This window comes from Dasypus novemcinctus, chromosome 16 (assembly GCF_030445035.2).
Source record: "Dasypus novemcinctus isolate mDasNov1 chromosome 16, mDasNov1.1.hap2, whole genome shotgun sequence".
Taxonomy (NCBI): Eukaryota; Metazoa; Chordata; class Mammalia; order Cingulata; family Dasypodidae; genus Dasypus; species Dasypus novemcinctus.
This window is the reverse complement of record NC_080688.1, coordinates 64218012-64245358: the sequence shown is the minus strand read 5'-3', so window position 1 is coordinate 64245358 and position 27347 is coordinate 64218012. Positions and strand designations below refer to the sequence as shown.

The window sequence follows — 27347 nt, the reverse complement described above, 5'->3', positions numbered from 1 at the left end:
GGGAGGGGCAAAGGCGCATACATCCCTTGGCACCCCGTGCTGTGGCACTCTCTTAGACACGTGTTGATGGATTGTATGTTCAGTCTGGAGAGGAGAGCTGGGGTCTCCTGCCAGAGCAGGCGTGGGGAAGGCCAGGGCATGGGTGTTCCTGATTTGTGGAATTCTGGGGGATGAGTCGACTGAGCAGGTGGGGCCGCTTGAGGCACCGCTGTTTAACCTGACCGCTCTCCCATTCCATTTCCAGGAGGAGGACAGTGACCCTGGGAAAAGCAGAAAGGATTTGCCCACCCCCTCCCCAACCCAAAAGCAGGCCCGAGGAATTCTTGTTCTCCCTGAGCTGTAGGCTGAGCTCCAGGAGCCCATCCTGGGAGTGGCAATGTGGGAGGTGGAATAAAGCAGCCCAGAACTGCACAGTCATTGAGCTGCTGCCCTCAGCCAAGCCCACAGGAGGGGAAGCACCGCTCTCGGGCTTCCTGAACTCCAGGCACCTCCGCTGGAGGCTCTAGCGTGTGCTTTCTCTCTGGGCTGGCTGCTGCCTTGCCCAGCTACTCCGGAGGCCACTTCTGTCTTCCTTCTCCCCTTGTCCCCAGGCACCATGCAAGAAGCCCTTCATCACCTCTCCAGACCCCACAGACAAGCACCGGAGGAGCTGCCCCTAAAACCAGAGGACCCCTCTTGTTTCCTTTGTCTCCCATAGGACGAGATGGGCATCTGGGAGGGAAAAGAATGCCCAGTAGAGACCACAAGCCTGTTGAGTAGAAGGTTTAGCAGTACGCCCTGTGGCAGCACACACCCTGACCATGCCTACGCAGATATTAATGAGAATATCTGTAGCAATGTGAAGTGGGAGAAGGAGTGGGCGAAAAAATAAGAGACCCATATACTGGAAAATACACCTGTTTTCTTCTCTCTTCTTGCAGCACCTCTCTTTTCTCTGTGCACTTTGAGAAATGACTTTCTCTGCTGGTAAAGATCTGATTTTAATTGACTAGAGAGTCAAGAAAAATTTGAGAATGTTTTTAAAGAATTCCAATATATTAATAACTGCGAACCATCACCAAAACATGACTGAATGGAAAGGGCTTTGGACCCAAGCAGGAGAACTGGGTCCCCAGCCATTTCCTATCTCTATTTCCCCGGCTGCAGAGCTCAAAGAAACCTTCCAGCTAAAACATGCTCCCGTTGTGTTTTCAGTGTTTGGCCACAGAGGGCGTCTTTGCGAGTAGGTCCTCATTCTTCTATCCCTTCCCTCGCTGGAAAGTTTGCGGAGCCTAGAAAAAGTGGGACACTGTCTCAGGCCAAGTTCTTTCATTGACCCGATGGCATCATTAAAACCGTCCTCTTGGTACAGGAAGGATGCCACTGACCCAGCCTCGGTGCCTAGTGGGCTGCGTGGGGGCTCCTTCCTCCTAGGCCAGGCACTCGTTGAGCCCCGGCTCTGTGCCCGGCCGGCTGCTGGAGGGCTAGAGGGCAGCCCGGAGGCCGAGGGCCCTGCTTCCAGGCAGCTCCCATGGAGGGAGAAGCGCTGTCACAGGAATGACCTCCTTCCAGAGGGTGGTCCTGGAAGAGGCCTCCGCGGGGGCTGAACAGCCCTGTCTGCCAGGCACCTACTGCAGGCCCAGCCCTAAGGAGCTGGTTTTCCTGTCGGGGTCCGCAGGAAACAAATTTGAGTGAAGGACGAAGAGGGAGGACTGAGGACGGGGTGGAGTGGGGCTCCTGGAACGTGGCGCTGAGGCCGAGCAGGAGGGGAAAGCCCAGTGCCTCCACGTCCTGAGCAACAGGCCAGCCTGGCTCTTGGCGAGGGGGGGTGGGAACCAGCTGGCCGGCCCCGGGGGGTGGGGGGGAAGGGGGAAAGAAGCGGCCTTGTCCCATGCACGTTCAGGACCTGTTCTAATTCTTTGGCCCAGAAGAGCAGCCTGCCTGGACCTGCCCACCACCCTGCCCTGGCCCAGCCCCGAGGACTCTCCTGTTCGTATTATTTCCTGCTCCCCACACCCAAGCCCAAGAACAAAGATAACCACCCCTGCCCATCGCCCGCCCGCCCTCCTGGGTGACTCAGGCGGGCCGGCCGGTGGCCGCGGCTGCTCGGCCTGGCTCCGCTCACGGCCCCCATCTGCTCCTCATTTGCCGGGCTGAACCAGTGGCCCTTTATGTCTCTGAGACCTAAATTAGGGTGGGTGTTTTTTTTTTCTGCCTGGATTAAAAAATGGTACCTTCCCCCCCTGTGGTGTGTGGATTATTATAGTGTCTGCTGGTTTAGAGGGGACAAGAAAGAAAGTGGGCTCAGACAAGTCCAGTTTAATTGCGACGTTCAGCTGCCCAAGGTCTCCTGTCCACTCTGGCCAGTTCTGAGCCAAACCAGTTTTCCATGGCCAAACTGGGCCCTTTTTTCCACAGCTTTTCCTGTCAGGAAGCTCCCCCACCCAGTAAGTGCTGTGGAATAGGATCCTTTTCATTCCTTTTCCTCTTATAAACTTCCCTTTCAGGTCAGCAAGAAGGGATCGTGGAGAGCTGGGAACTAACTCCAGGCTCCCTTCCCTGTTGGGAAGCAGCTCTGGAGGGGTAGGAGGGGGTGGGAGGTGACAGTCTGGCCAGGGTCAAACACCTGGAGTCCCCGCCCGAGGAGAGCTGAGCGGCTTCCTGCTCCACAGAAGGTGCCAGCTGCCTCGTTCACCAAAAGGCCCCGGGAGCCCCTCTCTCCTCCCTTCCCCACAGGTGGGGTTTGAGGAGTAATGGGAAAAGTGTCCTGCCTAAAAATACCTCCCTCCTTCTCCCATCCTAAAAATATCTCCACCACAGACTTCCCACAGGAGTAAGATTCCCTGCGTTTCATTCTTTCCCTGTTTGCCTGCTGCAGGCACCTTGGGGAGGTACTAGAAGGCTTTGCCTACTCAACTTGTAAGTCTGTTGAGTTGCAGGAAGCTCTGGCAGCTGGGCCCTTTCGGAATGGGTCATGGGGAGGCGACAGAGCAGCCTGTGAAGGGTGAGCTGAGCTGGACACCAGAGGCCAGCCTGGCCCCACTGGTACAAGCCAAGGTGGGGGGAGAGGGAGGAAGGGTGTGGGATGAGGGGGAGCCTGGGCCTCCTGCTGCCAGCTCGCTTAATCCTTAGATCTGTTCTGTAATGTGGGTATTTTTACGCCTGGTTTGGGTATCTTACCCAATTTTACAGACGGGGACTTGAAATTCTGAGACGCAAGTGTCACCCAATCTCATGGCTGTCTGATTCCAAGGGTCAACACCCACTTATATGATGCTCACCTCTAAGGAGCACCCATGCATCTTTCTTCAAGGTTCCTAGTAACCGGGAGCTTTACAGAGACGCAAAGTCTTTGTTTAAGTTCACTAAGGGGCCCTCTGGGTTCCCCGCTGTGCCCTCTGCATCTTGTAGACATGGGTAGGCAGTGCTTTATATGAAGTGGGCTTGACTGCATTTGAAATCTCTGAGAATCCGTAGCCCTGGTGATGTTTTCATTCATTTGTCAAGCATGAGCTAAGCACCTACCATGACAGAATCTGATATGGTCCCTGCCCTTGAGGAGCTTAGACTCTTCTGGGGGAAAGTAGTTACAAAACAAAGTGATGTGGTGCGTTTTCTGAACCAGAAATCTTGTCTCTTGGTGTCTAATCAGGTGGGAATTTCCTGCCCTGGACTGGGCTCTAAGGTGGGCTGAGACCTGGGGCAAGGCGAGAACCCAGGCTCAGAAGGAAGCCAAGGAAGGGCTCGGCATAGAAATGGCAGGAAGGGCGGTAGGGATGGGCATGGGGCCTCTGGAGCTCCAGGCTTCTTTGCATCCAGAAACTTCCATGATGGTGTGCTCACACCTCCCAACATACGAGATGCCTGTCCTCTTGGTGGCTTCTAGTCTGGTGCAGACTTTAAGAGAGCAGTGGGGTGGGTGGATGCAAAATATGACTCACGGAATCTCTGACCTCCTTGACACTGTTTCCGGGTGGGAGTTTCCCTTCTCCAGGAGAAGGACTGTGGAGGTGCTCTGTGGGGTCCCCTGTGGGGTGCTCTGTGGGTTCCCTGTGGGGTGCTCTGTAGATCTACTAGGCGGATGCACTGTGGGGTCCACTGTGGGGTGCTCTGTGGGATGTTCTGTGTGCCCACTGTGGGGTGCTTTGTGGGGTATACTGTGGGGTCACCTGTGGGGTGCTCTGTGGATCCACTAGGCGAATGCACTGTGGAGTCCATTGTGGGGTGCTCTGTGGGGTTGCTTGTGGGGTGCTCTGTGGGGTCACCTGTGGGGTACTCTGTGGGTCCACCTGTGGGGTTCTCTGTGGGGTGCTCTGTGGGGTCACCTGTGGGGTGCTCTGTGGGTCTACCTGTGGGGTACGCTGTGGGGTCACCTGTGGGATGCTCTGTGGATCTACTAGGTGGGTATTCTGTGGGGTCCTCTGTCAGGGTGCTCTGTGAGACTGACTGTGTGTCCAATCAGATGTAGTGATATGAGGCAGTGGTGGCAAAGAAAAGAATTGGAGTAGATCTCCCAAAGGAAAGGGGGTATAAGCTGAATTTGGAGAGTGGCTGGGAGCCAAGACAGTGAGGAAGGGAAGGGCATTTCCAGATTGTGGCAGAGGGGGCTTGGGGAGGGGGAACATGCCACCCACAAAAACACCTAGACAGGGATGAGCCTGAATGACTGTGGGTGATATGCTCACTTATTCAATCAACAAAAATGTATGAGCACCTGCTCTGGGCCCTGCCCTACATGGGAGCTGAAGATGTAAAGGTGGGTGGCACCCAGTGTGTGGCCGCCGGGAGCCTAGGCCACCTGCCTGGCTGGGTGGAGCCTGCCTCGGTGGAGGATGCAGAGTCCCTCCCACTCTGTAAGCCCTGGAAAGGGCTTGTCCCCTTCCCAAATGGTGGGCGCCCTGCCTGGCTTCTCCCGCTGTCCTGCCCTCAGCCTCCACCTGAGGGGAAACAGTTTGCTCCAGCCCCAAAACTCAGCTCCCAGAACCAAAGATGATCAAAGCTAAAGGGGCCTTGAGGTGATCCATACCCCTAGCTGTCAAATTTGAGGGAGCAGCTGACAAAAGTGCTGGGGGGCTTGTTAAATCTAAAGATGCCAGGGGCCCACCCCAAAGGTTCTGACTGTAGGTCTTGGGTGGGGACTTTCCCAGGGAAAATACATGTTTAATGAGCTCCAAAACGATTCTAGTACTCACTCAGCCTTGGCTGCACTTAAGAAGGCCCTAGGGAATTTTTTGTTTGTAATTTTATTGTGGTAACATACATATGACATAATATTTGCCACTTCAACCACTTTCTAGTATAAAATTCAGTGGCCAGTGGCTTTAATTATACTCACAGTGTTGTACTGCCATCCCCACATCCATTAGCAAATACTTTTTTGTGACCCCAAGTAAAAACTCTTAACCGTTAAGCAATAACACCCTTCTCCCACCTCTCCATGGCCCCTGGGTAGCTCTGATCTACTTTTTGTCTATGAATTTGCCTATTCTGGGTATTTCATATACATGGGATTGTATAATCTGTGTCCTTTTGTGCCTGGCTTATTACACTTAGCATGATGCTCTCCAGGTTCATCCATTTTGGAGCATGTCTCAGAACTTCATTCCTTTTTGTGAGTGAATGCTATTTCATTTATGTATAAACCACAACTTGTTTGTGCATTCCTCTGTTGATGGGCACTTGGCTTGTTTCCACCTTTTGACTTGTGAATAATGCTGCCATGATCATCCATGTACAAGTGTCTGAATCCTGTTTCCAATTCTCTGGGGTATGTACCTAGGAATGGAGTTCCTAGGTCATAGGGTACCCTGGGGAGTTTTTAAACACCAATGCCCAGGTCTCATCCCTAGTCTGATTCAATTGTTCTAGGGTGGGGTCGGACCCTGATACTTCTTAAAAGCTCTTGGGATGTGCAGTCTGGGTTGAAAACAATGGGATTAAGGTCTGGGCACAACTGAATTAGTTCAACCATCTCCTTTTACAGTGACTGAACTGAGGCCCAAGTAAAATGGCTTTCCCAGGGTCCCCTAGCTAGTTCCTGCCTTGCTGTTTTACTTGTCCTTCACATAGATTATAAAAAACATGAAGGAGCCTTAAAGGTAAGATCCAGCTCCATCATTTACTGAGGAAGCTTTGGCTCCAAAAGGTTAACCAACCTTTCCAAGGTCATGCATTTTGGCAGGAAATAGTGCTAGGTTTTCAACCCCAAGACTCTCAACCTCAACTGGCTACTCCTTTCTCTACTCCAAACATCAGCACAGCCAGACGTCTAAGTGAAGTGCCTTTCTGCCAACGTATGAACGTACCCTGCCTCCCTCACTAGCCCGCACACTCGTTCTTGAAGATCTTGGGCATGGGCAAGGAGGAGCTAGAAATTGACTCTGCCTCTGTTGTAGAGGGGAGGGCTGGAGGTATCCCAGTGGTTGAAGACTCCCTGGATTTTCATCCATGCCCCCTGCTATCTATAATTTTGTAGCAGCTTCATTTATCACACTTGATGCCATCGTCTGCACATATGGTCTCTGCACACTTGCCTCTTGCTCAGCATTAAATGTGACTTGTGAAATAGATTTTCCTTTAAATCAAAGTTACAGTTACAATGATTGATCCTGTTTGGAGCATTTTGCCTCCCAAGGACTTGGCAGCACCTGCGTGGATGGGATGTGCAAACCCTCTGAAACACTACTGTGATGTTGACCAAAGGCTGATCCAAACAGTTGGGATGGGGCGGGCTGTGAGCAGTGGGAGACTCCAGAGACGGGACCACACACCAGGGTTGGTGGAGCCAAAGTGGACATGAAGCCAGTCTCCAGGGGCCCCTCAAGGAGTCTGGGGCCTCAGGCAGTACATGGCATGGAAGCTGACATTAGGTCCAGCCAGGAGGTGGTACCTGACTGTCAGGTGAAGGAGCGAGCAGGTGCCAAATGCCGGAGATAGGAGACCTCCCAAGGTCGGGCTGCCACACAGTCACAGTGCTTCCATGTGCTGCCCGCTGGGGCTAGATCTAGGGACTGATTGGGCGAGAGTAGGGAACACAGGAAAGATCTAGCAAGTCCTGATCCTACTCTGTCTCCAGGGCTGGGGCTGATTGGAAGACGAGGTGCCCTATGCTGAAGACAGAAGATAGGCATCCTCGTATAGGACCCATTTTCCAAGTGCCCAAATAAGAAGCTGTATTGTTCAATAGAGGAGGCCCCAGGCAGGTAGGATGTTGGGAGACTCAGGCTCGGCCATAGCTACCTGGGTGACCTCAGGGGGTGGGTCTACCACAGCCAAGGCAGGAGGTCGGGCCTCTGGGCTCCTCTCCTAGAGGGCTTCTCAGCTAGTGGCTTATGCCCAGACACTGACCCCTTCAGCCTTCCTGTCAGCTGAGCAGGACAGCAACTCCTCGTTCTCTGTGCCATGACAATCTCATTCTTTCTCCATTCCTTTCTCTATGAGTTCCGGGTCTGAAAAAGTTTAGAAAGCACAGCTCCACACCAGTGTTCCCTGCAGGTGTGCTTGTCACACCATATGCGGGATATTGAAAGGTGTTAGCCAAACCAAAAAGGTGAACCAAGCTCAGTAAATGCAGAGTTCAACAAAGCTGAACAGATGCCTTTCCTAGGGGCCTTGTTAGAGTGGAGGTGTGTGTGTAATATGCATTGTGAATCTCCAGCAGGGCTCTGGTATACAGGTATCCCACACATATTTGTGTCATTCAGAATTCATGGTGGCAAGTAAGAAACTTGATCTGCCGCCGCCAGCTGTGCCCTCTCAGGATTCAAAGCCCTGGTGGCAGCGTCCAGGCTGTCCCTGGGAGGTGTGCCCGTGGCGGAGCTGCTGGGGGTGGGGAGTGGAAGGAGCTCCCACTTCCCCCAGTGGGAGATGGAGCCCCGCCTCCCACTGTGGCTTTCACAAGGGGGACCTCTCCCTAATGGAGAAGACAGGGGAGAGGCTTGGCAGTCATCACCACGGACTCCAGGGTCCTTCCCTTGGGCGGGGTGGAGGATGCTTTGTAACCCCCCAGGAGCCAGTGTTCTGAGGCACCCCGTGCACCTTGCTGCTCTCTAGGGGCAGAACCGCTAGACTCCCCCACCCCCTGACCTTTCCTCCTCCCAGAGAAGCCTCCCTCGCCTCTGACCATCGCCTTCTCCCCATTCCAATGGCCGTTCTTCCCCTTCCCACCCAGCACAGAGCGAGTGGCCTGGACATTGGTCCCAGTCCATGGGGTGGGGTCCCTGGGGCTCCCAAGGAGATAAACAGTTGACATCATGAGCTCACGCAGATTGCTCTGGGGCTAGTCCAGTCTTCCTTGAATAATTTGAGTGCAGGCAAAGATGCCTTTGGTGAGTTCCACCAAGAGAGTTCCTTGTTAAAATCTCCTTGGTGGGAATTTCTGGTGGTCAGAATGGCAAGCCAGGTGGCATCACGCCTGGTTGTAGAAGAGATGAATGTGGAGGTGGGTAGGCTCAGTGAGGCACCCTCCAATTACCCCATCCAGCAGCCACCCACTGGTGGAGCCAACCCTACCTCTGTTTCCCAGTGGATTGGTGCCGCCTTCTCATTCTTCATGACCATATTGCTCAAATTTCCAAGATAATTATCCAACTTCGTGTTGACATTGACTCAGGAATACCTGCATAAGAGGGCTGGATTGCCAGAGATCAAAATCGCTATTGTCACCATCCTGAGTAATGAACGCTTACAGGCTGCCATGCACAAGATACCAGGAAAGGTCTGGGCTGGGTGCAGAGGGTTGACACGGTTTCTCCTATGGAGGCATTTACCTTTTGCTTGTGCAGGCCTAAGTTTTCTGCTCTGTATACAGAGTGTGTTAAACTAGGCGGTCCCCATTGCTTCATCCAACTCCAGAAACACATCACGGCCCAATAAGCATGCGTTGGAGCCAGGCCTGGACCACAGATGGCCACGGCAATTGGCCGTTCCCTTATTCAGAGACCCGTATTTTTGTCTTTCCTTCGTCTCCTTTCTCCACATGTTCCTGGTCCCTGCCTCCCTCTCTCCCTCTTTTCCCTGTTGCAAGTTCATTAACTTCTACTCCCTCCCGTCTTTTCCTTTCCATCACTTTCTGTCTCCCCAACTCTGCCTCTCCCTGCCCTGTCACCCTCTGAGAGCTGGAGGCAGGTTGAGCAACCTGCAGCGACAACAGAAATACTCTTCTCTGGCATTGAATGGGGCAGGGCAGTCCCTCGAGGGTGTGGGCTGGGGCCGAAAACCCCACACTGTTTGTCTAGTGAAGCCAGGGTCACAGTTGCTAAAAGCAGCAGCAGTGGGTGGTGTGTACAAGAAGGTGGAAGGAGTCTAGGGTGACCATCCATCCCGGTTTGTCTTGAACAGGAGCGGATTCCTGACACACAGGACTCTCAGGACTTAACTTAGGAAATCCCAGCAAACCAAGACAAGTCGGTCACCCGAAGTCTACCCTTGGCTTTGGGTGGAGGGAAGGAGGGAGGGCAACCTGAGAGGTGAGTGTGGGTTGTTCGTCCTTTGGGGACTGGCAGAGTCATAAACTTCTCCCCACTCACTGTTGCTGATCCTCCCCCCACGGGGGTAAGGTGAGTGGCAGGAGCAGGCATAGTCCAGGGCAGATGCTGTGGTTGCCCAGGCCAGACAGACCTCCTGGCCCTCACCTGGAGGGCCATCACGAGGTGCACAGGCCTTTGCCTCTCTCCGGGCTTCAGCATCCTCAGCTATGATAGGTCCCATTTAGCCTTGACATTCTAGAGTCTCCTTCAGATATTTGCAGACAGGGTTCCCAGTTCTTTCAAATGCTACCCCCAGTGTCCACCTTTGGATGTTCTCAAAGGGAGCTCCTGGAACCCAAAAGGCCGCTGTTGGCTACATATCCTGGGGCTTGTGACTGCCTCCTGTCCTCAGTCTCCTCATGAGGAAAATGGGAGTAAAATCACCATCTCATGGACTTAATTGTATTCATTGAGGTAATACATCTAAATGCCTGACACATAGTAGGTGCTCAAGAAGTGTGACATGAAACAAAAACTGCTCTGAGAGTGTTTGGACACGCTTAGTGGTCTATGGCTGCAGACAAGATATTAATTACATTTATCCCCAAACCCAGGTGTGAAAATTGAGTGTGACTGAAGCTTCCAGCTGATCCAGGGCCCCTTGGAAGTGGGTAAAGAGAACTGCTCTCACTCTCTGAAGGCCAAACCCCTTCAAAGGTACCACCCAGTAGCCCCCTCTTCTCTTAAACTGATAAAATTCAGGAATAAAATTGAAGGTCTCATATGACTGTGTTTGTTATGTATTGAGGTTACAGCAATTGTGGAGCACTATTGGGCTGAAGGGTTTCAGAGGAAATTGTTATGCTGATTTATAAATTTATCAGAAGAAATAAAGGCTCTCCAATTTTTCCCTTGGGAGACTTAGCTCACTTAACTTTTCGGGTTTAGCATTTTGCTTTCCTTGGCTACATATAAGAACATTGGGACAGATGCACAGTGCGTGGCCAGGTGAGGTCTTATTAGAAGGGCAAAGCATTACATGAGCCCTTGCTATTTACCAAAGGCTTTGCCGTTCTCTATTACTTATGTTCCTAGGTCATTTCATCCTTGTGAAAGTAGAGGTGATAGTGACCACATCAAGGTAACTCAGCCAAGGCTTGTTCAACTAGTCACTCAACAAACTTATACCAGGCACCCAGTGGTGTGAAGCTCTGTGCTCTGCCTGGGGTGGGTACAGAGAAGCAAACAATTCTTACTATTAGGGAAGTTACATTCTGGTCCTGGGGGGCTCCATCCTTTTAAAATGAGGATCCTTTTTGAAACTCAGAACATTTCATGGACCCCACCTGGCTGTACCCTACTTGCATGACTCAGTCATCTTTTTACATACCTTTTTTTTTTTTTAAAGATTTACCCTGGACCTCCTATATAGTAGATGGGAGCCCAATTGTTCAAGCCACATCCACTTCCCTTTACATACCTTTTTACATACCTTTGTGTTGTATTCATCACAACCCCACCTGCACACACTTGAAAACTGGCCATACATGTATGTGTACAAAATGACAGCCCATGACAGTCATGGAGCAGGGGCGCTTATGGTCTGAAGACCCTCTGCCCAAGTCTCCACCTGCCCAAGGGGCTTAAGGAGTGATTCGGGACTCTTGGAGCTCTTCAGAGGGGACTCAAGGGTAGGGAAGGTCAGCACATCCCCCACGGGGGAAGGACGAGGCCAAGTGGGGATGAGCCAAGTCGGGGTTCCTCGGCAGGCAGACTTTGGGGACTGTTGAAGTGAAGGAGGAGAGGAAGGAATGACCCGTAAATAACCCGGCCTTCCTCCAATCCTGCTGTGGCCTGTTATAGGAAAGCTTCCGCATCAGCTCTCTTTCTGTTGAGCTGCTCATTTGGGTACACAGTGTTCCTTTTACTGTGTACAATTGCCTGTCACCATTTTCAAGGTGACCTGCCCCCTCACCACGTGGTAAATTCCTTGGACCCAGTAAAGGCCAGAGCAGGGTCCAGCTTCCTGTCTCTGCCTCTGGCCGAATCCCACCCCAGCCCCAGTGCGCCACAGCTGCTCCATCGCCACCTTTCCATCAGCTGCGTTGGGCGCCTGCACCTGTTTCTCTCTCTACTCCTGGCAGGCCCCCTCTCATCTCATGGGTGACCACGCGACCCGCAGAGCGATGGGAATGGTTATATAGCTATATCTCGATGTGACCTTGCCTTCCAGTCTAGCTCGACAGACAGGATAGATAAAGAAGCATAGGCATTTCAGAATAAAGACCACAACCTTGTGTGCCACAACTTCCTTGTACATCAGGGTCTCCTAATGAATATATGTGCATTTGTCCCTCCATTCATTTCCTGTGACTAAAGGCACTAAAGACATGAGATGAGTAAAACACAGCCCTACCTCAGGAACTCACAGTCTAGTTACATCCCCATGTGGTAAGGGCTAGGGAGAGAGGGAAGGATGGGGAGCATGGAGGTGCCTAATTCAGGAAGCTTCCTGCAGGAGGTAACACCTGGGCCAAATCTTCAAGGATGGGCAAGAGTCAGCCTTTATTTTATTTTACTTTTTTAAATAATAGTTTTTTCTTTCTTAAAAAAGTTACTTAGATTACACTAAATAGTATATTAAAAATGTAGGGAATTCCCATATGAAGATTAGCCTTTAAAGGTGGGGAGAGGTAAGAGCTTGGAAGGGGACCATGTGTCAACAGAGAGGACAGAAGGAGCAGGGCTGGGGCTGTGGGAGTTGCGGACGCTGGTAACACGTCCGGTTGGAAGGTCAAGGCAGAGCAGCAGGAAGAGGCAGGTGAGCAAGGTAGGCAGGGGCTTAGAGTGGACCCAGGTACTGGTGTGATCTGGAAACCTGGAGGGAGAGCTGATTTGCTTCCCACCAAGGTGACAGCAAGAAGAGGAGGGATGGGTGTGAAAGATGGTGCAGATGCAGCGATAGCAGTGTGGCTACCGAGGCCTTGATGCCAAGAGCAAAGGAGTAAGAGAATGGGAGGGCCACGGTCACGGCCAAGGTTTGGAACCTTGATGGCTACTTTGGAAACAAAGGGAAGGTTGGAAAAAGTAAAGGGTGAGCCCTCCCAATCCTTTCTCAGTCCACTCCTTACTTTTCCTTTCTTTAGGGATCTGTAGCATATTTGTTTGTTCCTTACCTCCTCCTTCTCCCCTCTGCTTCCCCTGCTGGCACTAACTCCCCAGAAAAAGCTAAAAATTCATCTCATTTGACCCAAATCAGAGGGTGGATAAGCTGGAACTTTATTACACACTGGTTAAAATGGGTCTCGTGGGAGAGGATGGGCTATGTTATAATTGTATCTTTGGTCACCTCCACCCACCCGGTCAAAAAAAATGGTGGTGCTTCTTCCGTTTAGACACCATTTTGCAAAGAGACTCTCCTCCTCTCCCTCCTGCCTTCAACGTTTTTGATTAGTCTTGAAAATAAGCCTGCTGGCCTGGGAAAGAGATGGGAGGAGTGAGAAGGCGGAAGGGCGGGTCCTGCTCCCCGCTGGCAGCCTTCGGGAAGATCCGCCCCGGTGGTTTCAGAGACTCCGGGACAGGGCAGGCAGGCTTAGTGAGACTGGGACGGGGGTGTAGGGTGTTTTAAAAGGCACAGCAGCAGCTCCCTTTGCAGTATTCTTCATGATTCTTAAGCTCCTAAATTGTTCTTTGGGGTTAGTGCACCATCTCTTCAGAACTGAGCATCAGAAATGGTGAAGAGGGCTGTCACTCTTGCTTTTAAAGGAGTATTTTTGGAAAGGGTGTGGAGCAAGCAAATAAGTCATGAGTAGCATTCATTGTAGTCAAGGAGAAGTAACAGCCCTTTCCAGGCTCTCTCCTCCCTCCCTTTATGAGATCCTCTGGAAATGAGTTCCAGGTCTGACACTCTGGAACATCTGGGCATGCTCACACACAGATGCCCCAGTGTGAAGGTGAGTTGAAGTTCATAGGTGGTGGGTTGTCGGTGTTCTGTGTGTCCAAATAAGGATAAGCCTCGTTCTTTTTGATGGCTGCATAATACTCCCTGGTGTACGTAGCCAGCCCACACTGATGAATAGACAGTATGCTTCCAGGTTTAGGATCAGTGCTGCAGAGACTAGCCTTGTACATAAGCTGAGTACACGTGATGGCAAAACTGTGAGATGTGTCTATAAGGGAAGTTTGGGGGTCATCAGAATTTTTTATGTATGCCATTCTTCTACATGGAAATTAAGATCTATTTATTTAATTTTTATGTCTTTAGTACCGAGTGATGTTGAGCATTTTTCTCATATGGAAAAGTTATTTCTATCTCTTTTTCTCTGATCTATTCATGATTTTTGCCAATTTTTCTAGTGGGCTGTATGTCTTTTGCTGATTTGTTGCTGTAAGTGCTGTCTATATAAAGGAAATTAGCCTTTCATCATGTTTTGCAAATATATTTTACAGTTTCTTTCTTTCTTGATTTTGTTATGGAATTTTTGATGTGCATACATTTTTAAATCATTCAGTCAAATTTATGAATCTTTTATTGCTTCTGAATTCTCTGTCTTACTTAGGAAAGTATTTCCCCTTTGAGATTATAAAACAATCCTCCAATATTTTCATGATTTTTTACAACTTTTAAATCTTTGCTATACCTGTCATTTATTTGGGTATAAAGGATGAGAAAATCGATCCAATTTTTCTTTTCTTTTGTTTCCCTTATAATTGGCTAATTGTCCAAATCCTATTTTTTCAATAATTCATTCTAAAATAAAAATTGAAACTCTACCTTTAATATATACTAAATTCATATGTGCATGAATTAATGTGGGTCTATTGATGGATCTTTTGTGATGTTCTGTCAGTCTAACTCTCTGTTCTTGATCCAGTGAGAAACATTTTGTTTTTGTGACTTTATAATGTGTTTTCCTATCTGGTAGGGCTAGTTCCCCCAATCCCTCACTCACCTTTTTCAAAAATTTCTTGCCTATTTTTTTCTTTACATTTTTCATTATAGAAGTTTTATGTTTACAGAAAAATCACACAGAAAATACAGAGTTCCCCTATCATACTCTATTATTAATACTGTGCATTAGCGTGGCATCGTGTTATAATTGACGAAAGAATATTATTGTAATTGCACTAACTGTAATCCATGTTTGACAGGGTTACTATTTGTGTTGTTCAGTCCTATGTTGTTGGTATTGTTTTAATTTTTATTCAGCTATCATTTATACAATCTAAAATTTCCCCTTTTACCCACATTCAAATGTATATTTCATTCACAATGTTGTGCTACCATCTCCACCATCCATTACTAAAACTTTTCCATCATCCTAAACAGAAACTCTGCACCAATTAAGCATTAACTCCCCATTCCCTTCTCCAAGCCCAGTTATCTGTATTCTAGCTTCTGACTCTATGAATATGTTTATTCTGAGTATTTCCTATCAATGTGATCATAGAATATTTGTCCTTTTCTGTCTGGCTTATTTCTAAAGTTCTTAAACATGATGTCTTCAAGGTTCATCCATATTGTTGCATATATCAGTATTTCATTTTTTTAATGGGTCAGTAATATCCCATTGTATGTATATAGCACATTTTGTTTGTCCATTCATAGATTGATGGACACTTGGGCACTTGCAAATAATGCCACTAGGAACATTGATGTGCAAGTATCTGTGCTAGTCCCTACTTTTCAGTTCTTTTTTATGTACACCTAGAAGTAGGATTGCCAAGTCATATGGGAATTCTAAACTTAACTTTCTGAGGAACTGCAAACTGTCTTCCACAGTGGCTACACTATCTTACATTCCCACCAGCACTGAATGAGTATTCTTCTTTCTCCATATCATATCCAAACTTGTGGTTTTTCAATTTTCTAATATTTGCCATTGTAGTAGGTGTGAAATGATAGCTCATTGTGATTTTGATTTGCCATTTTCTAATCTTTTTATGTGTTGTGGTTTTTTTTTGTAAGGGGGGCCATTTGTAGAACTTTTTTGGAGAAATGTTTAATCAGTTTTTTGCCTATTTTTAAAATTGAGTTATCTTTTCATTGTTGAGTTATAGTATTTCTTTATATATTCTGTATATTAAAAACCTTATCAGGGGAGCAGATGTGGTTCAAGCAATTGAGTGCCTGCTTCCCACCTGGGCAGTCCTGGGTTTAGTTAATGGTGCCACCTAAAAACAAAAGAATAAACAAGTCAACAAATGAAAAAACCAACTCAGGGGAGCTGATGTGGCTCAGTGGTTGAGTGTCATCTTCCCACATAAGAGGTCCCAGCCAGGTTCAATTCTCGACTCCGGTACCTAAACAAACAAAAACGTATCAGATATGTGATTTCCAAATATTTTCTCCCTTTCTGTAGGTTTTTCACTTTTATGATGAAATCATTTGATGCAGCAAAGCTTTAAAATTTAATTAAGTCCTATATTCTATTTTTTTCTTTTGTTCCTCAGGCTTTTGGTATAAAGTCTAAGAAAATGTTGTCTAACACAAGGACCTGAAGATGCTTCTGTGTGTCTCCTCCTAGAAGTTTTAGAGTTTGGTTTTTATATTTAGGACTTTGATTCATTTTGAGTTAATGTTTGTATATGGTGTGAGGCAGGGGTGTAGTCTATCTTCATTTTTTGCATATGGATATCCAGTTTTATCATTACCATTTGTTGATGAGACAATTCTTTCCTGATTGAGTGGACTTGGAATCCTTGCCAAACATTATTGGCCATAGATGTGAAGGTTTATTTCTACACTTTCAATTGATTCCATTGGTTTATGTGTCTGTCCTTGTGCCAGTACCATGCTGCTTCGATTACTGAAGCTTTATAATAAGTTTTAAAATCAGTTACTGTGAGTCCTCCAACTTTGTTCTTCATTTTCAAGATGTTTTTGGCTATTCAAGGCCCCTTACCCTTCCACATAAATTTAATGATTGGCTTTTCTATTTCTGCAAAGAAGTTGTTGTCATTTTGATTGGGATTGCACTGAATCTGTAAATTACTTTGGGTAGAATCCTAACCATATTTAGTCTTCCAGGCCATGAACACAGACTGTTCTTCCTTTTGTTTAGATCTTCTTTGATTTCTTTTAGCAGTGTTTATAGTATCTGCATATAAGTCCTTTAAATCCTTGGTTGAGTTTATTCCTAGATATTTGAATTTTTTCATTACTACTGTAAATGGGTTTTTTTGCCCTTGATTTCCTCTTCATATTGTTCATTACTAGTGTATAGAAAAAACACAGGTGTTTGTGTGTTAATCTTATAGCTGCCACATACTGAATTTATTTATTTATTTATTTATTTATTTTTAGGATTCAAACTCTGGTAAACCTTTTTTTTTTTTTTGTCTTTATGAATTCATTTATTAGCTCTAGTAACTTTCTTGTGTATTTTCAGGATTTTCTGTCATGTCAACTGTAAACAGGGAACATTTTACTTTTTCCTTTCCAATTTGGATGTCTGTCTTTCTTTTTTTTACCAAATTGCTTTGGCTAGAACTTCCAATATAGTGTTGAAGAACAGTGGTGACATCCTTTTCTTGTTCCTGATCTTAGAGGGAAAGCTTTCAGTCTTTCACTATTGAGTATGATGTTAGCTGTGGGTTTTCCATAGATGCCCTTTATCATGTTGAGGAATTCCTAGTTTTCTTTTTTTATCAAGAAAGGGTTTAGTTTTTGTCAAATGCCTTTTCCCTGTCACTTGAGATAATTATGTGTTTTTTAATTCATTTTATTAATGTGGTGTATTACCTTGATTGATTTCTTTTATTGAATCACCCTTGCATACCTGGGATAAATCCCACTTGATTGTAGTGTATAATTCTTTTAATGCCCTATTGGATTTGGTTTGCTAGGATTTTGATGAGGATTTTCACATTTATATTTATAAAGAATATTAGTCTGTAATTTTCTTTTCTTGTGGTATCTTTATCTGGTATCAGTATTAGGGTGATGTTGACCTCATAGTATGAGTTAGGGAATGTTGCCTCCTTTTCAGTTTTTTGGAAGAGTTTGGGTAGGTTTGGTGTTATTTCTTCTTGGAATCTTCGGTAAAATTCACTAGTCAAGCCATCTGGTGTACTGGGCTTTTCTTTGGGTTTTTCTGTTTGTTTAATTGTTGGTTCAGTCCCTTTACTAGGGAGTAACACTTACCAGAGGTCTTTTATTTCTTTATGCCACTTTAATATACTGTCCAGTGCCCTTTCCTTTCAGTCTGAAGAACTCCCTTATCATTGCTTGTAGGGTAGGTCTAGTGGTGACGAACTCCCTCAGCTTTTCTTTATATGGAAATGTGTTCATCTCTACCTTATTTTTGAAAGCCTTACTGGATATAAAATTCTTGGTTGGCAGTTGTTTTCTTTCAGCACTTCAAGTATTTTATCCCACTGCCTTCTTGCCTCTGTGGTTTCTGATGAGAAATTAACATTTAATCTTATTGGTATTCCCTTGTACATACAACTTGCTTTTCTCTTGCAGCTTGCAGAACTCTCTCCTTGTTCTAGCATTCAACAATTTGACTACTATCTGCCTGGGCTTGGTTTTCTTCTATTATATCCTATTTAGGATTCCTTGGGATTCTTGAATGTGCATATTCATGTCCTTTGTTAAATATGGGAAGTTTTCTATCATCATTTCTTCAAATATTCCTTCCACCTCTTTTTCTTCTCCTTCTCAGACCTCCATAATTTATATATTGGTATGCTTGATGGCATCCCATAGGTCTCTTAAAATGTGTTGATTTTTTTATTGTTTTTTTCTTTCTGCTCCTCAGCTTGAATAATTTCAATTGTCTTGCCTTTGAATTCAGTTGTTCTTTCTTTTGCCAGTTCCCTTCTGTTGTTGAAAACCTCAGAAGAATTTTTAATTTCAGTTATTGTGATCTTCTACTTCAGTATTTATGTTTGGTTCCTTTTTTAAGTTTCTCTTTCTTGAAATTTTAGTATTGCTTATTTGTTGTTTTTCTGATATTCTTTAGTTTCTTTTCTGTGTTTTCCGTTATCTCCTTGAGCATACTAGAGACCGTTTTTAGCCTTTTTCTGATATATCCAAAGTCTGGTTGTTTTCATAAGTGGTCTCTGGATTTTTATCTTGTTCCTTTGGATGTGCCATCATTTCCTGTTTCTTTGTCTTATAATCTTTTGTTGCACAGTGTACATTTTAATATTTTAAGGTGTTAACTCCAGGATTTAGTCCTTGAACTGTCTGTTCTGTGAGTTTGTATGCAGCTAATGATATGACAGACATTTCCTTGAGTGCCAGGAGCTAACAAAAACAAACAAACAAAAAATAACAACAACAACAGAAACACATCTCCCAGTCTTTGCAGATTGGCTCTGCATTGGCTGGTGGGCTTCTTCAGAAATTAGACCTCCTATCAAGGTCAGCCCAAGATGAATGTGAAGTGCTGGGTTTGCTCCATCTTTTCTGAACCTGTGTCTTATTCTGGGCTTGTGCTTGCTTGGGGCCTTAAGTAATCCTCTGTTTACAGGAATTCCAGTGCCCCCTCTACTCCCTATAAAATAGTCTTTTTCCCCCATCTCTGGTGCTCTACTGTATGAATTAAAGGAGGTATCCTTTGCCCCAGGCCACTTTGACTTAAATTTTCCTTATACTGCTTTAGCTGTCCACAAGTTCCTTCTACCTCCAGAACCAGTTCTGGGAGGACAAGCCAGAGATGAATGTCCTGGTTCAGAATTTCAGGCTACCATCCAATTGATTGGCACCAACATACAGGCACCCCCCCAGTATTTACATAGGGGTAACTTTGCTCCCTCTGGAAAAGGGTCAGGGACCTGCAATGGGAGCATTGGGAAGAGGGTGGGGATGGGCCATCAAGGGCACCCCAAGCTTCTCCTACCATTTCTAAAGCTGTATTTTCTTGATTCAGCCCTCACCTCATTATACCTACCCTTTAGCTGTTTTCCAGAGTTTTGAAGAAGATGTCTCTGTTTTTGCTAATTATTCAAAGATTCTGTGGGAGAACAACCCCTTGAGCATCTTATAATACCATTTTGATCTAACGGAAGCCTTGGCTATTGCAAAATGCTTATTTTTCTATAGGAGCTTAAGAATACACTTATCCAATTTTAATTGAAATCCTGGTCAATAATTTTGAGATCATTACATTTATGAATTATTTATAGAGAATTGACATCTTGTTCCCCATCTAAGAACAGGATGTATTTTTCCATTTATTTAAGTACTTTTTATATTTTTTTTTTGCTGTTTATTTTTTTTGTCTTTATTTTTTTAATGTTACATTCAAAAAATATGAGGTCCCCATATACCCCCCACCCCCCCTCACCCCACTCTTCCCATAACAACCTCCTCCATCATCTTGGGACATTCATTGCACTTGGTGAATGTATCTCTGAGCACTGCTGCACCACATGGTCAATAGTCCACATTATAGATTACATTAAGTACTTTTTAAAAATTGCTTCAGTAGAATTTTAAAACATCCTTTTTAAAGATTTGTACATTCCTTATTAGCTTATTCCTAGATGTTGCATCTATTTTTGGTCCCCAAGTAAATGGGATCCTCAAACATATTTTTTTAACTTGTCTTGATTTTATAGAAAAATATCCACACATCTCACCAGCAAATAATGGTGTGGGGTTTTTTTTGCCACCTCTTCTCTAACTTTTTAACCCCTCATATTTCCTTTTTTTTTTTTTTTTTTTAGGAGGTACCAGGGATTGAACCCAAGACCTCATACATGGGAAGCAGGTGCTCAACTACTGAGCTACATCCACTCCCCACTGAGAGTTGGTTTTTTTCGTTTGGTTGGTTGGTTGGTCTTTAGGAGGTATCAGGGATCAAACCCAGGACCTCATATATGGGAAGCAGGAGCTCAATCACTTGAGCTACATCAGCTCCCCACCTCGTATCTCTAATTCAACATTCTTAAATATATTTTTTATTTACTTTTAATAGATACATAGATTAAGAATACCGTCTATGTTTTCCCTGTCCTAAAGTATCAATTAGATGTTTACTATCCCGGTGGGTCACTACTGTAAGAGGAACCGGGAATCGAACTAGAGACCTTGTCTATTCAAGGTAGAAACTCCTCCACTGAGCTAAACTTTCTTGTTTATTGTTCATAATTTTTTATCTCAACACTTCAGAAGGAAACCTGACTTACTAGGTGTGAGGAAATTGCTGAGCCCATTCTAGCCTGCCAGGAGATCAGCCCAGCGACTTCTGCTGGGAACAAGAGGATTCTTGTACCATGAGAATATTTTCACTGTATGTTATGATAATTTTGGGACCAAAGGTCTCAAAGTAAATGGACGAGGGTGGTAGTTGAGCGATACTCTCTATACAGTGCTGAAAAGTGAGGCACCCTCCCTGGGGCAGTGAGTGTCATTCCTTGGTACCGGGCTCCTGGGCTGGGGATGGGGGGGTGGGGACAGTACCAGCAGAGGGTAGGAAGGCTCCTGTCTCCTGAGATTTGCACTGAGAAAACCGAATATATAAGGGAGGGCTGCACTCCTGGGTGTGCTCAGAAGGGGGCGCTTGCTGTGCACCATCATACGGTTTCTCCATCACTGGTGGCATCTCAGATTCTGCCCAGACAGCTTTGGTGGCAGTCCAGCGCCAGCCTTGCCTTCTATTACTCACAGGCTCCCATGTCTCTGATTGTAGGACCAGCCCATGCTGGACTCCTCATTGATTCCTATTTTTCTGTAATATTTGGCTTTGGTTTATCTGCTCAGTGAAGCTGGAAGCCCCTCGAAAGCAGGTTTGGGGTTGTTTTCTGAATCCCACACAACATCAAGCACATTGTTGGTGATCAATAACATTTTGTTAATTTACTAATACTCGGTGAGTAAACCACTTGTGACAAATGAGTTTCCATCTCACATCCTAATTGCCCTTTCTTTGGAAAGGGCTCTTGGAACCAAACAGCTGTCGGCTCCTGTAGTGGGTAATGGAGGAAATTATAGCAGGGAAGAGACTGGGCTGGAGTATAAATAGGAAAAGGAAATGCTTGGACTTCTCTGTGCAGTAAAAGTTCTATATAATAATATTATGTGCAACTGTGCAATTAAGCCTGGAAATTGCAAGCTTCCAGTTTGTTCTTCCCCAGCCAAACACCAGGCGGTTCTCGTGGTAGATGGCATTTGCTTAGAAGAAAGTGCAAGTTATGAGGGAAACAGGAGGTTTCGCTTCCTTTGGGAAACCCAGGCGGGCCTGGAATCCTCAAGGCCATGCGGCTGGGCCGCTGACCTGGGCCTGGGCTCCAAGCTGAGGACAACAGCAGGAAAGCAGAAGTGTTTTTTTAGGGCAGAGGCATAACTGGGACATTTTACACCTGGGATGAGGCCTTGAAGGGTGAGTCTGTCCTCCTCCCTCCCGGTCCTCCCATCCCCGCCAGATCCCACAAGGTGGGAGTCAGGGAGAGGTGGGCGGGGGAGTAGCTGTGAGTAATGGGGAGCAGCGTCGTGAGTCGAGGATGCCACCTCCTAGCTGGGTTCCAGCTGTCCTCCCTCGCTCCTTCCGGGATTGCCTTTGCTGACACATCTGAAATGCAGCGCCCAGCAGATTCCTCTCCGGCTCAGACCCTTCCCTGACTTCCTTCCTGTGCCTCAGAACTAGAGTCCAAATGCCTCACCCCAGACAGTGAGGTCCCTGGACGCCCGGCCTCACTCCCCCACCCACCCCCAAGAGCCCCTTCATGGTGGCCAGCTGCCAGCCCCAGACCCCCCTCGACTCACCTGTCTCCGAACTCACGAACGACCTGTGGACGCAGCTCCCCAGTGACTTGTTAGTCCTGCCTGGATGGGCCATGCTCCGGCAAGCTCTGCGCCTTCCTCGGGCACATTTGCCGGGAATGTCCTCCTTCCCCTGCCCCTCAGCCTGGGCTGACTGAGGACCTCAGAGCTCACCTCGAGCATCACTTCCTTGTGAAACCCCTCTCTGGCCCCGACAGAGCTTCTGACCTCAGCCCCTGCCCTCTGACCTCAGTGCACTGTGCCTGCCCCTCTGGGCTAGAATTAGTGCAATCTTTACGACTCTTTTTCTCTTGTCTCTCTCGCCCACTCTTCTGTGAGTTCCCTAGACCAGGAACCCCATCTCTTTCATCCCTGTTTCTCCAGCACTTAGCAAATTGTGCAAACACTACAGTAGCTGAGAAGCAGCAGGACAGGCTGCTTAGGAAACTTGGTGCCTGACAGCTCGGGTTCAAGTCCCAGCTCTACCTCAGTTTCCCTATTTGAAAAATGGGATGATGATAACACTAGCTACCTCATGGGGGTTTTGAGATGATTAACTCAAAATCCATTTAAAATATTTAGGGCGGTGACTGGCCTCAATACATCTTAGTTACTGGCTTTACTCGGTATCGGCTGAAGGAGTCTCAGCATTCGTCGCTCTTTCTCCTGAAGGTGGTATCTCTGTCACGCACTTAGCCCTGTGAGTGATATGTTATGATGAGCCCTATCTCTTTGTCTCCTCGCCCCCCACCTCCACCAGGACCCGTGGGGATGTATGTCTGTACTGAATCTGTGCTCATTCTGGAGAAGTGGCTCCCAGCCCCCGCCCCAGCCACCCTCCCGCTCCGTGGCCAGCCTTGGCCACTGTTCGAGCGTCGGGGAGATGACCCCGGAGTCTGTCTCCCGGCCCCTCCTCTGGGGCAGGTGAGGGAGCACATCAAGCATCAAGCACTTTTTACCAACTGGTTGAGTCTCCCTCTCTCTTACCCAGTGTGGTCACATAATTATCTCACCTTGACTTTGAAACCACTTGTCCTCTGGAAGCACAAAGTGTGATCACAGTTATTTTCTCGCGTAAACCAGCTGCATCCCTGGGACACGTGGGGAAAGCGGGAGAAAGGAGTTGGTGCCCCGGGAAATCCATGGTCAGGCACAGCAGCCCCAAAACATCAGAGGTTGACCTTCTCGTGACCTTGGAATCCAAGGGTCCATCCTGAAACCAAACTATTTAAGTGTAATCCGATTAGCTGGAGGACTCCACGGAACCATCGGTGGGCAGCCAAGGGCCATCACAGCCTCCTAGTCTTACATAAAAGGAGAAATTGAAACTCCAAGAGTGACTTTGGTTAGTCAAAAGCCACACCGTGTGGCTGAGTTGTAGGGCAGGGCGGGGAGTTCTCTTCTGCTTCCTTTCCTAAGGGGCGTTTAGCCCCCTCTCTGCTCACTGGGTGTTTCTTAGCCCTTATCCTCACTGCCCCTCCACCAAAGAACTCCCTTTTGTCAGGTCCGGCTGTGTTCCCCACCCCTGGCGTCTCCTTTGTCTTCTACCCAGGTAGAACCCCCTGGCTCGGCAGAATGGGCTCGGGCTTCCCCAGCCCTGTTCGTCCGCAGCCCTGGGAGCCTTTGGCACGTGGGGAAAGGTAGTGTGCAGGCAGAGAGCACTCAGCGGCACCTGCCTTGGTGCCTTCTAGGAAATGTCCTCAGGACGGGTTGAAGTATGATGCCACTCAGCCCAGGTGTCCGCCAGCAAAATCTCAACCATGCCGCTGCTCTGTAGGAGTCAGCCCCTTTAGCAGAAACACTCAAATATGAAAAGAAATAGCCCTCCTCATGGGCTGGTGTGTGTCCCCCGACTCCACCCCTTCCCGGGAAGTTGGTGACGCTGGCGCCGGCTGCAGGGAACACAGCTGCCGTGGCCACCTCCCGACAAGGCAGCCAGAGGCCGCTGGCATCCCGAGACTCATCTGCACAGCCTAGTGCTGTTTGTGGGGGACGAGTGATTTATTTCATTCTCTAAGTATTCAGTGGTTTAATAAAGTTTAATAAGCCTCCCAAGGGGTTTTTTTTTTTAGCTGAGAGAATCACCTATAAAAAACACAAGTAGTAAATCCTTTCTTTTCAACATAAAGGAAGAGGTGTACAATTTCCCTCAATAGAAAACAAGTCTCCCCCTACCCATACGCCTCTATTAAATAAAGGGTGAATGCAAAATTGAAGAAGAGCAGCTTGAAGGGCAGCATGTTCCCTGCCTGCCCCTGGAGTCAGGGCTCTGCTGGTGGCAGTGGGCTCCCTGCCCACCGGGGTGCACCTTGCACCAGGAAAGCAACGGCGTTGCGGGAGCTGGTTGCTCTCCACCAGCCATCTCTCCCCATCGCTTTGTGACGTTCAGCAAGTCACTTAACCTCCCTTCACTTTAGTTTCCTCATCGGTGAAATGGGTACGATACCTACCGGCCTTGCCTACCAGCAAGGGGGTGGAAATGCTCTGAAAGCTAAAGGCTCTGAGCCAGCCCTTGAGCGAGATGGGGAGGTGAGCCCAGCACACCACTTTGGGTTTGCCCAGACGCTGGCGGACAGCTGTGAGGAAGGGCTCGGTCTTGGTGAGATGAGGTGACTGACACTCGCTCATCCCCCACTGCCCTCCATCCCCAACACCCAGGAGCGGGCTGCCCCTTGCTCTCGGGCTGCCCCCTGCTCTCGGGGGGGCCCTCTCGGTTCCCTTCAAGCCTGCCCTGGGTGCATATTTCATCCCTCCTGCGAGCTGTGGGAGGAGCCCGAGGGAGGGGTGCGGTGGGGTGACTACAGCCTAGGGAGAGATAAAGGGCGAAGCGGGTGGCAGCTCGGGGGCCTCAGCCCTCACCCAGTTCTGTGACCTCGCACCATCAGTTCATCAGCACGCTCTTAGGTTTCTCATCAGCAAAATGGGCGAACTATTCCCTCTCTGGGTGCTTGCCGCGCAGGGATCCTAGGAAGACTTATGGGGAGGAGTGGGCGTGAACCAGCTCTTCTGAATACAAGTGTGAACCAGCGCTGTGGCGTTGTTCACCCAGGGCCCTTAACAGAGAAGAATGAAGCAGCCCCTTGAGGCCCTGGTCCCTGGGGAGAAAACCCAGGCCCCCACGTGGAATGACCTGGGGAAAATCCGGCTGAGATTAGAACCCACGAGTGCCTCTGCCCCGCCTGGGGCACGGGAGGGAGGGGTCGGAGCAGGGCGGGAAGTGGGAAGAGGGGTAGGTAATCGGTGCGTGGCTGGGAGACTTTAGATGGGGAGGCCCTGCATCTGTGCTTAAAGAGAATATCCGGGAAGGCCCGGGCCTTTGGCAAAGGAGGGAAACTCAGAGCACATTTCACAGAAACCAAGAGGCTCCCAGCCCTGGGCTGGAGAGGCTGCGTGGGGCCGGCTGACCTGGGGACTGTGGGCCCCAGGCGTATCCCGACCAGGTGGCAGAACAGGTAGGGCCAGCTGCACCCAGAGGCGGGTGCTCTGGCTGGGTGCTCACAGCAGACGGGGCACAGACCAGAAGCTGAAGTGGCCCTGCCCAGCCTCCACCTACATGACTGGCCTCCGCCTTGGGGCAGCCAAGGCCCCAGGGCATTCCGGGGCTAAGGGGTGTGGCCACCCTGCTTGGGGAACTGCCAAGGGCGGGTGGGGTGCGCCCAGCAGAGATCCGGGGCTGGCCAGCTGCTTGGGCCACGTCCCCTGCTCTCGATCTCACTCGGGCCTCCCATTCCCTGTGGATTTCATTGCCTACCCAGAGGGCAGAGGTAGCCACTGCCTGGCCTCATTCCCAGGCCTGCACCCCTCTCTGCCCTGGCACAGCCCCACCCTCACCCTCCCAGCAGCCACTGATTCCTCCAGGTGATTTTGAAGCCGAAGGCCTGGACAAGGAAGAGTTGGAGACAAGCCTGGTGGGGCCAGCCCCCCAGGCAGTGGTCATCCGCCGACTAGGGTGAGCCTGCCCTGGGGATTTGGCAAATGGAAAACTTATCCATTAGCCCCAGAACTGCTGAGCTGAGCAGGGATTCAGGGAGATGCTGGACTTGGGGATCGTAGAAATGTGATTGTTCTCGGGCAGCCATGGAGGACAGGAAAGAGGAGGCCTGAAGCAGAACTCAAGGCCCTTCCCTGCTATTTTCTAGCTGTGTGCCTTGGGGCAGGTGACTGGGCCTCTCTGATCCTCAGTTTTCTTATCCATCAATAATGGGGATAATACCTGCCATAAGGATATAATGAGTTCATGTCAGTGCCTTATGAATGGCAGGGCTCTGTACAGATGTCCCTAAGGCAGAAGGTCGGGGCCATCCCACCAGCTTTTTGTGACTTCACAGATATCCTCATTGTTTATTTGAACTGATCTCACAAAGGCTTTTGAGTGTCCACCACGTTCCTGCTTTACGGCATCCTGTGCAAGATGCAGCCACGTAAGAAACAGACTGTAACCTTCTGAGGAAATCAGACCGCAGATAACCCAGGTGTGCCTGATGCTTCGCAGGGACTCATTCCCTTCCCACGCCATTCCAAGACCTGTACAATCACTCCCCAGTTCCCGCATAAGCAAATGGAGGGCAGCGGGGTATAGAATTCGCCTGCGCTTGAACGTCACGTTCCTAGGAAAACCACAGAGCCTAGAATGTGGGCGCCCTCCTGGCCAGGCAGCCCTGCCCCTCGTCGGGGCACTGTGGTCTGGCAGAGGGCAAAGCCTGGGCATCTACCCCTGGTTCTAACTCTAGCTCGGACACCAACCTTCCGTGTGACCCTGGGCACCTCTTGAGCCTCCTTTCCCCATCTGTAAGAAACGCCTGCCTCACTGACTTAGGAGCACTCGGGGCAAGAAGCATGAAAGGCTCTTGGAAGACTGTGCCTGCCAACACCAGAGGTGGCTCTCTTCTTGTAAGGGCTGTTCTCAGAAGGGTTTCTTTGGCGGAGGTGCTTAAATCATGTGAGTTCTTGCAAAACTGTGTGGAAGGCAAATTGTTCCCAGAATGGGCCACCTCCTTCTGCCAAGGCGCCTTTCGGAGGTCCGTGTCCTTCCTGGACCCCATCATGGCTAACATTTGTTGAGCACCTACTAAGTACCAGCACCTTTGCTCACCCTGTTTCCCTCGCCCTGACTCCTCTCCCACTCCTTGACCCACAAATCCCTCTAGGGCATCAAGGCTCCAATGAGACCCCTCCCCCCAAAAGCT

The 27347-nt window shown here is 48.4% G+C and overlaps 1 protein-coding gene across 5 annotated transcripts in view; it reads left to right on the top strand.

The window, feature by feature from the left end:
• The window catches only part of ZBTB7C (zinc finger and BTB domain containing 7C), a 301513-nt gene that overhangs the window by 246865 nt on the left and 27301 nt on the right, over positions 1-27347 (top strand). For 2 of the 5 annotated variants that reach the window (XM_071208553.1, XM_058277644.2), the window contains one exon: positions 10061-10163. The exons of 2 other annotated variants lie outside the window; for them this stretch is intronic. The gene's annotated coding sequence lies outside the window, so the exon portion shown is untranslated. Of the gene's footprint in view, positions 1-10060; positions 10164-13002; positions 13400-27347 lie in introns of those variants that run through there. One more of the 5 variants, XM_071208554.1, reaches the window with a different exon arrangement.